The sequence below is a fragment of the Diprion similis genome, chromosome 4, assembly GCF_021155765.1.
Source record: "Diprion similis isolate iyDipSimi1 chromosome 4, iyDipSimi1.1, whole genome shotgun sequence".
Lineage (NCBI taxonomy): Eukaryota > Metazoa > Arthropoda > Insecta > Hymenoptera > Diprionidae > Diprion > Diprion similis.
The window spans coordinates 27,315,000-27,330,355 of NC_060108.1; positions in this window are offsets into that span (position 1 = coordinate 27,315,000).

The window sequence follows — 15,356 nt, forward strand, 5'->3', positions numbered from 1 at the left end:
CGACGTAATTTTGCGAAAGTAATCGATTGGGCCCTTTGGATTTTTGGTAAAAATTTCAACCATCCTGAAAAATGGTGGAAATAATACTTTGATGCACTATTTCAACGTAATTTTTTCAGAGGAATCCAATGCGCACAGTCCAAATACGCTGCAAGCAACGAATCAAAACTTCTTGCCAAAAGGTATCAAATTCGTAACTAGGTTTTCAGATTGACGGGAAAGGAAAGTGACAAATTCAGAGCTACAAAGTTCTTGTTTTAATCCAGTTAGACTTTATTTAATATGCCTTAATTCTAGTACAAGTGTTCACGTGTCAGTGTATAATACGTGAATAAGTTGCCAGATAACATAAAAATAAATAAAGATAAAGTATAAAGAAATTATTGAACATTCCATAACAATGCTAACCACTATATTGGCGTAGAAAGTATAATCCATATCACCTTTCGCAGCGTATCGAAAGTAATATATGACACAGTAATAATTGTGGTTTGTAAGCATGTGTCAAGCTCCGTCCTGCGCACAGGTCCAATGTACTTCTGCAAGTGAAAATATGTATAACATTGTACTGTTTTACGTAACCTGGGTTTTAATAAATAGCGGAATGAATTTCTGTGTGTTTTCTTCGTGCATCCTCAGCTGTAGGTCCTTCGCTCTTTTCCATGTCTTTTCTGCGTTGCTTAGGGTCCAATTCGTTTCCAAAGATTCACATGAATGGGTTCTGAGACAAAAGATGTTTTGCTCGAAAAAAATAAGACTAACTCCTTTAAATTACCAGTAAAGATTTTATCGGATTTGAACAATGATGGTCACATGGTAATTCAAGTTAGCATTAGGTGCAGCGGAAAAATTTCAATGTAAAACTACTCCTGCTATCAGGAGAACACATGAGCCGAGGGAGTAGCTCAAAACCAGGAACTGACGAATGGATTAGTTGTGATGTTGATCCCGTACGCATGAACCCCATAACCCCTTTGAATTTTTGACAAAAATTTCAATGACTGTGAAGAGTGCTGCAATTATTTCTTTATGACACTATTCCGACGTGATTGAGCAAGAGAAATCGATTGGTCGCAGTCCCAATAGGCTGCGAGCAACGCCTGAAAAGTTACAGCCAAAAAACTGCTTATTTTCATCGTCATTTCTCTGCTGTTGATCCTACGCTCTTTTTCATGTGATTTCTGAGTTCCTTGGGGTCGAATTACTCTAGACAGGGTCATACCAATCGATTCCGAGACGAAAAATTCTCGGCTCCGAAAATGGAGGAAAAACTAAGGCTAACCTCTTTGGATTTTTGACGAAAATTTCGACGTCTTTGAAAAGTGTTGAAATTAATTCGTTGAGGCACTATTCCGACGTAATTTTGCGAGAGAAATCGATTGGTCGCAGTCCCAATAGGCTGCGAGCAACGCCTGAAAAGTTACAGCCAAAAAACTGCTTATTTTCATCGTCATTTCTCTGCTGTTGATCCTACGCTCTTTTTCATGTGATTTCTGAGTTACTTGGGGTCGAATTACTCTAGAGAGGGTCATACCAATCGATTCCGAAACGAAAAATTCTCGGCTCCGAAAATGGAGAAAAAACTAAGGCTAACCCCTTTGGATTTTTGACGAAAATTTCGACGTCTTTGAAAAGTGTTGGAATTAAATCGTTAAGGCACTATTCCGACGTAATTTTGCGAGAGAAATCGATTAGTCGCAGTCCAAATAGGCTGCGAGCAACGCCTGAAAAGTTACAGCCAAAAAACTGCTTATTTTCATCGTCATTTCTCTGCTGTTGATCCTACGCTCTTTTTCATGTGATTTCTGAGTTCCTTGGGGTCGAATTACTCTAAAGAGGGTCATACCAATCGATTCCGAAACGAAAAATTCTCGGCTCCGAAAATGGAGAAAAAACTAAGGCTAACCCCTTTGGATTTTTGACGAAAATTTCGACGTCTTTGAAAAGTGTTGAAAATAAATCGTTAAGGCACTATTCCTACGTAATTTTGCGAGAGAAATCGATTGGTCGCAGTCCCAATAGGCTGCGAGCAACGCCTGAAAAGTTACAGCCAAAAAACTGCTTATTTTCATCGTCATTTCTCTGCTGTTGATCCTACGCTCTTTTTCATGTGATTTCTAAGTTCCTTGGGGTCGGATTACTCTGAAGAGGGTCATACCAATCGATTCCGAAACGAAAAATTCTCGGCTCCGAAAATGGAGAAAAAACTAAGGCTAACCCCTTTGGATTTTTGACGAAAATTTCGATGTCTTTGAAAAGTGTTGAAAATAAATCGTTAAGGCACTATTCCTACGTAATTGTGCGAGAGAAATCGATTGGTCGCAGTCCCAATAGGCTGCGAGCAACGCCTGAAAAGTTACAGCCAAAAAACTGCTTATTTTCATCGTCATTTCTCTGCTGTTGATCCTACGCTCTTTTTCATGTGATTTCTAAGTTCCTTGGGGTCGAATTACTCTGAAGAGGGTCATACCAATCGATTCCGAAACGAAAAATTCTCGGCTCCGAAAATGGAGAAAAAACTAAGGCTAACCCCTTTGGATTTTTGACGAAAATTTCGACGTCTTTGAAAAGTGTTGAAAATAAATCGTTAAGGCACTATTCCTACGTAATTTTGCGAGAGAAATCGATTGGTCGCAGTCCCAATAGGCTGCGAGCAACGCCTGAAAAGTTACAGCCAAAAAACTGCTTATTTTCATCGTCATTTCTCTGCTGTTGATCCTACGCTCTTTTTCATGTGATTTCTAAGTTCCTTGGGGTCGAATTACTCTGAAGAGGGTCATACCAATCGATTCCGAAACGAAAAATTCTCGGCTCCGAAAATGGAGAAAAAACTAAGGCTAACCCCTTTGGATTTTTGACGAAAATTTCGACGTCTTTGAAAAGTGTTGGAATTAAATCGTTGAGGCACTATTCCCACGTAATTTTGCGAGAGAAATCGATTGGTCGCAGTCCCAATAGGCTGCGAGCAACGCCTGAAAAGTTACAGCCAAAAAACTGCTTATTTTCATCGTCATTTCTCTGCTGTTGATCCTACGCTCTTTTTCGTGTGATTTCTGAGTTCCTTAGGGTCGAATTACTCTAAGGAGGGTCATACCAATCGATTCCGAAACAAAAAATTCTCGGCTCCGAAAATGGAGAAAGAACTAAGGCTAACCCCTTTGGATTTTTGACGAAAATTTCGACGTCTTTGAAAAGTGTTGGAATTAAATCGTTAAGGCACTATTCCGACGTAATTTTGCGAGGGAAATCGATTGGTCGCAGTCCCAATAGGCTGCGAGCAACGCCTGAAAAGTTACAGCCAAAAAACTGCTTATTTTCATCGTCATTTCTCTGCTGTTGATCCTACGCTCTTTTTCATGTGATTTCTGAGTTCCTTGGGGTCGAATTACTCTAAAGAGGGTCATACCAATCGATTCCGAAACGAAAAATTCTCGGCTCCGAAAATGGAGAAAAAACTAAGGCTAACCCCTTTGGATTTTTGACGAAAATTTCGACGTCTTTGAAAAGTGTTAAAATTGAATCGTTAAGGCACTATTCCGACGTAATTTTGCGAGAGAAATCGATTGGTCGCAGTCCCAATAGGCTGCGAGCAACGCCTGAAAAGTTACAGCCAAAAAACTGCTTATTTTCATCGTCATTTCTCTGCTGTTGATCCTACGCTCTTTTTCATGTGATTTCTGAGTTCCTTGGGGTCAAATTACTCTAAAGAGGGTCATACCAATCGATTCCGAAACGAAAAATTCTCGGCTCCGAAAATGGAGAAAAAACTAAGGCTAACCCCTTTGGATTTTTGACGAAAATTTCGACGTCTTTGAAAAGTGTTGGAATTAAATCGTTAAGGCACTATTCCGACGTAATTTTGCGAGAGAAATCGATTAGTCGCAGTCCAAATAGGCTGCGAGCAACGCCTGAAAAGTTACAGCCAAAAAACTGCTTATTTTCATCGTCATTTCTCTGCTGTTGATCCTACGCTCTTTTTCATGTGATTTCTAAGTTCCTTGGGGTCGAATTACTCTGAAGAGGGTCATACCAATCGATTCCGAAACGAAAAATTCTCGGCTCCGAAAATGGAGAAAAAACTAAGGCTAACCCCTTTGGATTTTTGACGAAAATTTCGACGTCTTTGAAAAGTGTTGGAATTAAATCGTTAAGGCACTATTCCGACGTAATTTTGCGAGAGAAATCGATTAGTCGCAGTCCAAATAGGCTGCGAGCAACGCCTGAAAAGTTACAGCCAAAAAACTGCTTATTTTCATCGTCATTTCTCTGCTGTTGATCCTACGCTCTTTTTCATGTGATTTCTGAGTTCCTTGGGGTCGAATTACTCTAAAGAGGGTCATACCAATCGATTCCGAAACGAAAAATTCTCGGCTCCGGAAATGGAGAAAAAACTAAGGCTAACCCCTTTGGATTTTTGACGAAAATTTCGACGTCTTTGAAAAGTGTTGGAATTAAATCGTTAAGGCACTATTCCGACGTAATTTTGCGAGAGAAATCGATTAGTCGCAGTCCAAATAGGCTGCGAGCAACGCCTGGAAAGTTACAGCCAAAAAACTGCTTATTTTCATCGTCATTTCTCTGCTGTTGATCCTACGCTCTTTTTCATGTGATTTCTGAGTTCCTTGGGGTCGAATTACTCTAAAGAGGGTCATACCAATCGATTCCGAAACGAAAAATTCTCGGCTCCGAAAATGGAGAAAAAACTAAGGCTAACCCCTTTGGATTTTTGACGAAAATTTCGACGTCTTTGAAAAATGTTGAAAATAAATCGTTAAGGCACTATTCCTACGTAATTTTGCGAGAGAAATCGATTGGTCGCAGTCCCAATAGGCTGCGAGCAACGCCTGAAAAGTTACAGCCAAAAAACTGCTTCTTTTCATCGTCATTTCTCTGCTGTTGATCCTACGCTCTTTTTCATGTGATTTCTAAGTTCCTTGGGGTCGAATTACTCTGAAGAGGGTCATACTAATCGATTCCGAAACGAAAAATTCTCGGCTCCGAAAATGGAGAAAAAACTAAGGCTAACCCCTTTGGATTTTTGACGAAAATTTCGACGTCTTTGAAAAGTGTTGAAAATAAATCGTTAAGGCACTATTCCCACGTAATTTTGCGAGAGAAATCGATCGGTCGCAGTCCCAATAGGCTGCGAGCAACGCCTGAAAAGTTACAGCCAAAAAACTGCTTATTTTCATCGTCATTTCTCTGCTGTTGATCCTACGCTCTTTTTCGTGTGATTTCTGAGTTCCTTAGGGTCGAATTACTCTGAGGAGGGTCATACCAATCGATTCCGAAACAAAAAATTCTCGGCTCCGAAAATGGAGAAAGAACTAAGGCTAACCCCTTTGGATTTTTGACGAAAATTTCGACGTCTTCGAAAAGTGTTGGAATTAAATCGTTAAGGCACTATTCCGACGTAATTTTGCGAGAGAAATCGATTAGTCGCAGTCCAAATAGGCTGCGAGCAACGCCTGAAAAGTTACAGCCAAAAAACTGCTTATTTTCATCGTCATTTCTCTGCTGTTGATCCTACGCTCTTTTTCATGTGATTTCTGAGTTCCTTGGGGTCGAATTACTCTAAAGAGGGTCATACCAATCGATTCCGAAACGAAAAATTCTCGGCTCTGAAAATGGAGAAAAAACTAAGGCTAACCCCTTTGGATTTTTGACGAAAATTTCGACGTCTTTGAAAAGTGTTGAAAATAAATCGTTAAGGCACTATTCCTACGTAATTTTGCGAGGGAAATCGATTGGTCGCAGTCCCAATAGGCTGCGAGCAACGCCTGAAAAGTTACAGCCAAAAAACTGCTTATTTTCATCGTCATTTCTCTGCTGTTGATCCTACGCTCTTTTTCATGTGATTTCTAAGTTCCTTGGGGTCGAATTACTCTGAAGAGGGTCATACCAATCGATTCCGAAACGAAAAATTCTCGGCTCCGAAAATGGAGAAAAAACTAAGGCTAACCCCTTTGGATTTTTGACGAAAATTTCGACGTCTTTGAAAAGTGTTGAAATTAAATCGTTGAGGCACTATTCCGACGTAATTTTGCGAGAGAAATCGATTGGTCGCAGTCCCAATAGGCTGCGAGCAACGCCTGAAAAGTTACAGCCAAAAAACTGCTTATTTTCATCGTCATTTCTCTGCTGTTGATCCTACGCTCTTTTTCGTGTGATTTCTGAGTTCCTTAGGGTCAAATTACTCTAAAGAGGGTCATACCAATCGATTCCGAAACAAAAAATTCTCGGCTCCGAAAATGGAGAAAGAACTAAGGCTAACCCCTTTGGATTTTTGACGAAAATTTCGACGTCTCTGAAAAGTGTTGGAAGTAAATCGTTAAGGCACTATTCCGACGTAATTTTGCGAGAGAAATCGATTGGTCGCAGTCCCAATAGGCTGCGAGCAACGCCTGGAAAGTTACAGCCAAAAAACTGCTTATTTTCATCGTCATTACTCTGCTGTTGATCCTACGCTCTTTTTCATGTGATTTCTAAGTTCCTTGGGGTCGAATTACTCTGAAGAGGGTCATACCAATCGATTCCGAAACGAAAAATTCTCGGCTCCGAAAATGGAGAAAAAACTAAGGCTAACCCCTTTGGATTTTTGACGAAAATTTCGACGTCTTTGAAAAGTGTTGGAATTAAATCGTTAAGGCACTATTCCGACGTAATTTTGCGAGAGAAATCGATTAGTCGCAGTCCAAATAGGCTGCGAGCAACGCCTGAAAAGTTACAGCCAAAAAACTGCTTATTTTCATCGTCATTTCTCTGCTGTTGATCCTACGCTCTTTTTCATGTGATTTCTAAGTTCCTTGGGGTCGAATTACTCTGAAGAGGGTCATACCAATCGATTCCGAAACGAAAAATTCTCGGCTCCGAAAATGGAGAAAAAACTAAGGCTAACCCCTTTGGATTTTTGACGAAAATTTCGACGTCTTTGGAAAGTGTTGGAATTAAATCGTGAAGGCACTATTCCGACGTAATTTTGCGAGAGAAATCGATTAGTCGCAGTCCAAATAGGCTGCGAGCAACGCCTGGAAAGTTACAGCCAAAAAACTGCTTATTTTCATCGTCATTTCTCTGCTGTTGATCCTACGCTCTTTTTCATGTGATTTCTGAGTTCCTTGGGGTCGAATTACTCTAAAGAGGGTCATACCAATCGATTCCGAAACGAAAAATTCTCGGCTCCGAAAATGGAGAAAAAACTAAGGCTAACCCCTTTGGATTTTTGACGAAAATTTCGACGTCTTTGAAAAGTGTTGAAAATAAATCGTTAAGGCACTATTCCTACGTAATTTTGCGAGAGAAATCGATTGGTCGCAGTCCCAATAGGCTGCGAGCAACGCCTGAAAAGTTACAGCCAAAAAACTGCTTATTTTCATCGTCATTTCTCTGCTGTTGATCCTACGCTCTTTTTCATGTGATTTCTAAGTTCCTTGGGGTCGAATTACTCTGAAGAGGGTCATACCAATCGATTCCGAAACGAAAAATTCTCGGCTCCGAAAATGGAGAAAAAACTAAGGCTAACCCCTTTGGATTTTTGACGAAAATTTCGACGTCTTTGAAAAGTGTTGAAAATAAATCGTTAAGGCACTATTCCCACGTAATTTTGCGAGAGAAATCGATCGGTCGCAGTCCCAATAGGCTGCGAGCAACGCCTGAAAAGTTACAGCCAAAAAACTGCTTATTTTCATCGTCATTTCTCTGCTGTTGATCCTACGCTCTTTTTCGTGTGATTTCTGAGTTCCTTAGGGTCGAATTACTCTGAGGAGGGTCATACCAATCGATTCCGAAACAAAAAATTCTCGGCTCCGAAAATGGAGAAAGAACTAAGGCTAACCCCTTTGGATTTTTGACGAAAATTTCGACGTCTTCGAAAAGTGTTGGAATTAAATCGTTAAGGCACTATTCCGACGTAATTTTGCGAGAGAAATCGATTAGTCGCAGTCCAAATAGGCTGCGAGCAACGCCTGAAAAGTTACAGCCAAAAAACTGCTTATTTTCATCGTCATTTCTCTGCTGTTGATCCTACGCTCTTTTTCATGTGATTTCTGAGTTCCTTGGGGTCGAATTACTCTAAAGAGGGTCATACCAATCGATTCCGAAACGAAAAATTCTCGGCTCTGAAAATGGAGAAAAAACTAAGGCTAACCCCTTTGGATTTTTGACGAAAATTTCGACGTCTTTGAAAAGTGTTGAAAATAAATCGTTAAGGCACTATTCCTACGTAATTTTGCGAGAGAAATCGATTGGTCGCAGTCCCAATAGGCTGCGAGCAACGCCTGAAAAGTTACAGCCAAAAAACTGCTTATTTTCATCGTCATTTCTCTGCTGTTGATCCTACGCTCTTTTTCATGTGATTTCTAAGTTCCTTGGGGTCGAATTACTCTGAAGAGGGTCATACCAATCGATTCCGAAACGAAAAATTCTCGGCTCCGAAAATGGAGAAAAAACTAAGGCTAACCCCTTTGGATTTTTGACGAAAATTTCGACGTCTTTGAAAAGTGTTGAAATTAAATCGTTGAGGCACTATTCCGACGTAATTTTGCGAGAGAAATCGATTGGTCGCGGTCCCAATAGGCTGCGAGCAACGCCTGAAAAGTTACAGCCAAAAAACTGCTTATTTTCATCGTCATTTCTCTGCTGTTGATCCTACGCTCTTTTTCGTGTGATTTCTGAGTTCCTTAGGGTCGAATTACTCTAAGGAGGGTCATACCAATCGATTCCGAAACAAAAAATTCTCGGCTCCGAAAATGGAGAAAGAACTAAGGCTAACCCCTTTGGATTTTTGACGAAAATTTCGACGTCTTTGAAAAGTGTTGGAATTGAATCGTTAAGGCACTATTCCGACGTAATTTTGCGAGGGAAATCGATTGGTCGCAGTCCCAATAGGCTGCGAGCAACGCCTGAAAAGTTACAGCCAAAAAACTGCTTATTTTCATCGTCATTTCTCTGCTGTTGATCCTACGCTCTTTTTCATGTGATTTCTGAGTTCCTTGGGGTCGAATTACTCTAAAGAGGGTCATACCAATCGATTCCGAAACGAAAAATTCTCGGCTCCGAAAATGGAGAAAAAACTAAGGCTAACCCCTTTGGATTTTTGACGAAAATTTCGACGTCTTTGATAAGTGTTAAAATTGAATCGTTAAGGCACTATTCCGACGTAATTTTGCGAGAGAAATCGATTGGTCGCAGTCCCAATAGGCTGCGAGCAACGCCTGAAAAGTTACAGCCAAAAAACTGCTTATTTTCATCGTCATTTCTCTGCTGTTGATCCTACGCTCTTTTTCATGTGATTTCTGAGTTCCTTGGGGTCAAATTACTCTAAAGAGGGTCATACCAATCGATTCCGAAACGAAAAATTCTCGGCTCCGAAAATGGAGAAAAAACTAAGGCTAACCCCTTTGGATTTTTGACGAAAATTTCGACGTCTTTGAAAAGTGTTGGAATTAAATCGTTAAGGCACTATTCCGACGTAATTTTGCGAGAGAAATCGATTAGTCGCAGTCCAAATAGGCTGCGAGCAACGCCTGAAAAGTTACAGCCAAAAAACTGCTTATTTTCATCGTCATTTCTCTGCTGTTGATCCTACGCTCTTTTTCATGTGATTTCTAAGTTCCTTGGGGTCGAATTACTCTGAAGAGGGTCATACCAATCGATTCCGAAACGAAAAATTCTCGGCTCCGAAAATGGAGAAAAAACTAAGGCTAACCCCTTTGGATTTTTGACGAAAATTTCGACGTCTTTGAAAAGTGTTGGAATTAAATCGTTAAGGCACTATTCCGACGTAATTTTGCGAGAGAAATCGATTAGTCGCAGTCCAAATAGGCTGCGAGCAACGCCTGAAAAGTTACAGCCAAAAAACTGCTTATTTTCATCGTCATTTCTCTGCTGTTGATCCTACGCTCTTTTTCATGTGATTTCTGAGTTCCTTGGGGTCGAATTACTCTAAAGAGGGTCATACCAATCGATTCCGAAACGAAAAATTCTCGGCTCCGAAAATGGAGAAAAAACTAAGGCTAACCCCTTTGGATTTTTGACGAAAATTTCGACGTCTTTGAAAAGTGTTGGAATTAAATCGTTAAGGCACTATTCCGACGTAATTTTGCGAGAGAAATCGATTAGTCGCAGTCCAAATAGGCTGCGAGCAACGCCTGGAAAGTTACAGCCAAAAAACTGCTTATTTTCATCGTCATTTCTCTGCTGTTGATCCTACGCTCTTTTTCATGTGATTTCTGAGTTCCTTGGGGTCGAATTACTCTAAAGAGGGTCATACCAATCGATTCCGAAACGAAAAATTCTCGGCTCCGAAAATGGAGAAAAAACTAAGGCTAACCCCTTTGGATTTTTGACGAAAATTTCGACGTCTTTGAAAAATGTTGAAAATAAATCGTTAAGGCACTATTCCTACGTAATTTTGCGAGAGAAATCGATTGGTCGCAGTCCCAATAGGCTGCGAGCAACGCCTGAAAAGTTACAGCCAAAAAACTGCTTATTTTCATCGTCATTTCTCTGCTGTTGATCCTACGCTCTTTTTCATGTGATTTCTAAGTTCCTTGGGGTCGAATTACTCTGAAGAGGGTCATACCAATCGATTCCGAAACGAAAAATTCTCGGCTCCGAAAATGGAGAAAAAACTAAGGCTAACCCCTTTGGATTTTTGACGAAAATTTCGACGTCTTTGAAAAGTGTTGAAAATAAATCGTTAAGGCACTATTCCCACGTAATTTTGCGAGAGAAATCGATCGGTCGCAGTCCCAATAGGCTGCGAGCAACGCCTGAAAAGTTACAGCCAAAAAACTGCTTATTTTCATCGTCATTTCTCTGCTGTTGATCCTACGCTCTTTTTCGTGTGATTTCTGAGTTCCTTAGGGTCGAATTACTCTGAGGAGGGTCATACCAATCGATTCCGAAACAAAAAATTCTCGGCTCCGAAAATGGAGAAAGAACTAAGGCTAACCCCTTTGGATTTTTGACGAAAATTTCGACGTCTTCGAAAAGTGTTGGAATTAAATCGTTAAGGCACTATTCCGACGTAATTTTGCGAGAGAAATCGATTAGTCGCAGTCCAAATAGGCTGCGAGCAACGCCTGAAAAGTTACAGCCAAAAAACTGCTTATTTTCATCGTCATTTCTCTGCTGTTGATCCTACGCTCTTTTTCATGTGATTTCTGAGTTCCTTGGGGTCGAATTACTCTAAAGAGGGTCATACCAATCGATTCCGAAACGAAAAATTCTCGGCTCCGAAAATGGAGAAAAAACTAAGGCTAACCCCTTTGGATTTTTGACGAAAATTTCGACGTCTTTGAAAAGTGTTGAAAATAAATCGTTAAGGCACTATTCCTACGTAATTTTGCGAGAGAAATCGATTGGTCGCAGTCCCAATAGGCTGCGAGCAACGCCTGAAAAGTTACAGCCAAAAAACTGCTTATTTTCATCGTCATTTCTCTGCTGTTGATCCTACGCTATTTTTCATGTGATTTCTAAGTTCCTTGGGGTCGAATTACTCTGAAGAGGGTCATACCAATCGATTCCGAAACGAAAAATTCTCGGCTCCGAAAATGGAGAAAAAACTAAGGCTAACCCCTTTGGATTTTTGACGAAAATTTCGACGTCTTTGAAAAGTGTTGAAATTAAATCGTTGAGGCACTATTCCGACGTAATTTTGCGAGAGAAATCGATTGGTCGCAGTCCAAATAGGCTGCGAGCAACGACTGAAAAGTTACAGCCAAAAAACTGCTTATTTTCATCGTCATTTCTCTGCTGTTGATCCTACGCTCTTTTTCATGTGATTTCTGAGTTCCTTGGGGTCGAATTACTCTAAAGAGGGTCATACCAATCGATTCCGAAACGAAAAATTCTCGGCTCCGGAAATGGAGAAAAAACTAAGGCTCACCTCTTTGGATTTTTGACAAAAATTTCGACGTCTTTGGAAAGTGTTGAAATTAAATCGTTGAGGCACTATTCCGACGTAATTTTGCGAGAGAAATCGATTGGTCGCGGTCCCAATAGGCTGCGAGCAACGCCTGAAAAGTTACAGCCAAAAAACTGCTTATTTTCATCGTCATTTCTCTGCTGTTGATCCTACGCTCTTTTTCGTGTGATTTCTGAGTTCCTTGGGGTCAAATTACTCTAAAGAGGGTCATACCAATCGATTCCGAAACGAAAAATTCTCGGCTCCGAAAATGGAGAAAAAACTAAGGCTAACCCCTTTGGATTTTTGACGAAAATTTCGACGTCTTTGAAAAGTGTTGGAATTAAATCGTTAAGGCACTATTCCGACGTAATTTTGCGAGAGAAATCGATTAGTCGCAGTCCAAATAGGCTGCGAGCAACGCCTGAAAAGTTACAGCCAAAAAACTGCTTATTTTCATCGTCATTTCTCTGCTGTTGATCCTACGCTCTTTTTCATGTGATTTCTAAGTTCCTTGGGGTCGAATTACTCTGAAGAGGGTCATACCAATCGATTCCGAAACGAAAAATTCTCGGCTCCGAAAATGGAGAAAAAACTAAGGCTAACCCCTTTGGATTTTTGACGAAAATTTCGACGTCTTTGAAAAGTGTTGGAATTAAATCGTTAAGGCACTATTCCGACGTAATTTTGCGAGAGAAATCGATTAGTCGCAGTCCAAATAGGCTGCGAGCAACGCCTGAAAAGTTACAGCCAAAAAACTGCTTATTTTCATCGTCATTTCTCTGCTGTTGATCCTACGCTCTTTTTCATGTGATTTCTGAGTTCCTTGGGGTCGAATTACTCTAAAGAGGGTCATACCAATCGATTCCGAAACGAAAAATTCTCGGCTCCGAAAATGGAGAAAAAACTAAGGCTAACCCCTTTGGATTTTTGACGAAAATTTCGACGTCTTTGAAAAGTGTTGAAAATAAATCGTTAAGGCACTATTCCCACGTAATTTTGCGAGAGAAATCGATCGGTCGCAGTCCCAATAGGCTGCGAGCAACGCCTGAAAAGTTACAGCCAAAAAACTGCTTATTTTCATCGTCATTTCTCTGCTGTTGATCCTACGCTCTTTTTCGTGTGATTTCTGAGTTCCTTAGGGTCGAATTACTCTGAGGAGGGTCATACCAATCGATTCCGAAACAAAAAATTCTCGGCTCCGAAAATGGAGAAAGAACTAAGGCTAACCCCTTTGGATTTTTGACGAAAATTTCGACGTCTTCGAAAAGTGTTGGAATTAAATCGTTAAGGCACTATTCCGACGTAATTTTGCGAGAGAAATCGATTAGTCGCAGTCCAAATAGGCTGCGAGCAACGCCTGAAAAGTTACAGCCAAAAAACTGCTTATTTTCATCGTCATTTCTCTGCTGTTGATCCTACGCTCTTTTTCATGTGATTTCTGAGTTCCTTGGGGTCGAATTACTCTAAAGAGGGTCATACCAATCGATTCCGAAACGAAAAATTCTCGGCTCTGAAAATGGAGAAAAAACTAAGGCTAACCCCTTTGGATTTTTGACGAAAATTTCGACGTCTTTGAAAAGTGTTGAAAATAAATCGTTAAGGCACTATTCCTACGTAATTTTGCGAGAGAAATCGATTGGTCGCAGTCCCAATAGGCTGCGAGCAACGCCTGAAAAGTTACAGCCAAAAAACTGCTTATTTTCATCGTCATTTCTCTGCTGTTGATCCTACGCTATTTTTCATGTGATTTCTAAGTTCCTTGGGGTCGAATTACTCTGAAGAGGGTCATACCAATCGATTCCGAAACGAAAAATTCTCGGCTCCGAAAATGGAGAAAAAACTAAGGCTAACCCCTTTGGATTTTTGACGAAAATTTCGACGTCTTTGAAAAGTGTTGAAATTAAATCGTTGAGGCACTATTCCGACGTAATTTTGCGAGAGAAATCGATTGGTCGCAGTCCCAATAGGCTGCGAGCAACGCCTGAAAAGTTACAGCCAAAAAACTGCTTATTTTCATCGTGATTTCTCTGCTGTTGATCCTACGCTCTTTTTCATGTGATTTCTGAGTTTCTTGGGGTCGAATTACTCTAAGGAGGGTCATACCAATCGATTCCGAAACGAAAAATTCTCGGCTCCGAAAATGGAGAAAAAACTAAGGCTAACCCCTTTGGATTTTTGACGAAAATTTCGACGTCTTTGAAAAGTGTTGGAATTAAATCGTTAAGGCACTATTCCGACGTAATTTTGCGAGAGAAATCGATTGGTCGCAGTCTCAATAGGCTGCGAGAACCGCCTGAAAAGTTACAGCCAAAAAACTGCTTATTTTCATCGTCATTTCTCTGCTGTTGATCCTACGCTCTTTTTCATGTGATTTCTGAGTTCCTTGGGGTCGAATTACTCTAAAGAGGGTCATACCAATCGATTCCGAAACGAAAAATTCTCGGCTCCGGAAATGGAGAAAAAACTAAGGCTAACCTCTTTGGATTTTTGACAAAAATTTCGACGTCTTTGGAAAGTGTTGAAATTAAATCGTTGAGGCACTATTCCGACGTAATTTTGCGAGAGAAATCGATTGGTCGCGGTCCCAATAGGCTGCGAGCAACGCCTGAAAAGTTACAGCCAAAAAACTGCTTATTTTCATCGTCATTTCTCTGCTGTTGATCCTACGCTCTTTTTCGTGTGATTTCTGAGTTCCTTAGGGTCGAATTACTCTAAAGAGGGTCATACCAATCGATTCCGAAACAAAAAATTCTCGGCTCCGAAAATGGAGAAAGAACTAAGGCTAACCCCTTTGGATTTTTGACGAAAATTTCGACGTCTCTGAAAAGTGTTGGAAGTAAATCGTTAAGGCACTATTCCGACGTAATTTTGCGAGAGAAATCGATTGGTCGCAGTCCCAATAGGCTGCGAGCAACGCCTGGAAAGTTACAGCCAAAAAACTGCTTATTTTCATCGTCATTACTCTGCTGTTGATCCTACGCTCTTTTTCATGTGATTTCTAAGTTCCTTGGGGTCGAATTACTCTGAAGAGGGTCATACCAATCGATTCCGAAACGAAAAATTCTCGGCTCCGAAAATGGAGAAAAAACTAAGGCTAACCCCTTTGGATTTTTGACGAAAATTTCGACGTCTTTGAAAAGTGTTGGAATTAAATCGTTAAGGCACTATTCCGACGTAATTTTGCGAGAGAAATCGATTAGTCGCAGTCCAAATAGGCTGCGAGCAACGCCTGAAAAGTTACAGCCAAAAAACTGCTTATTTTCATCGTCATTTCTCTGCTGTTGATCCTACGCTCTTTTTCATGTGATTACTAAGTTCCTTGGGGTCGAATTACTCTGAAGAGGGTCATACCAATCGATTCCGAAACGAAAAATTCTCGGCTCCGAAAATGGAGAAAAAACTAAGGCTAACCCCTTTGGATTTTTGACGAAAATTTCGACGTCTT